This window comes from Buceros rhinoceros, unplaced genomic scaffold (genome assembly GCF_000710305.1).
Source record: "Buceros rhinoceros silvestris isolate BGI_N320 unplaced genomic scaffold, ASM71030v1 scaffold21516, whole genome shotgun sequence".
In the NCBI taxonomy this organism is placed as follows: Eukaryota; Metazoa; Chordata; class Aves; order Bucerotiformes; family Bucerotidae; genus Buceros; species Buceros rhinoceros.
In genome coordinates, this window is record NW_010418394.1 from 5865 (window position 1) to 6247 (window position 383).

Sequence of the window (383 nt, forward strand, 5' to 3'; positions counted from 1 at the left end):
GTGTGAAAGCGCTGGCTTCCGAAGACCCTTTTTGAGAGGTCTGAGTTGTAGCATCTGCTGCAGGACTCAGGATCTATTTGAGCTTGTCAGGCCCGGGTGGGGCAAGAGATCTTGGCTCTTGTTACCTCTCTCAGAGATGGAAGTTGTGGGCCAGCCCGGTTCTGAGGAAGATGACAAATCTCTATTTATTAGTGTCTGGTGCGGGGTTTTTTAAGCAAATCGTTGAAGCTGTTTTATTTGTCCTGCTCAGGTAGTGGAGAATTCAGCTCCAGTTGCTTTTTCCTGCATGAAATGGATCAAATTTTATTTCTCATTTTATCCTGGGACCTTTAATGAAAGCCGCCTCCCACTGGGACGAAACCTCAGCCTGGAGGGCACGCTCT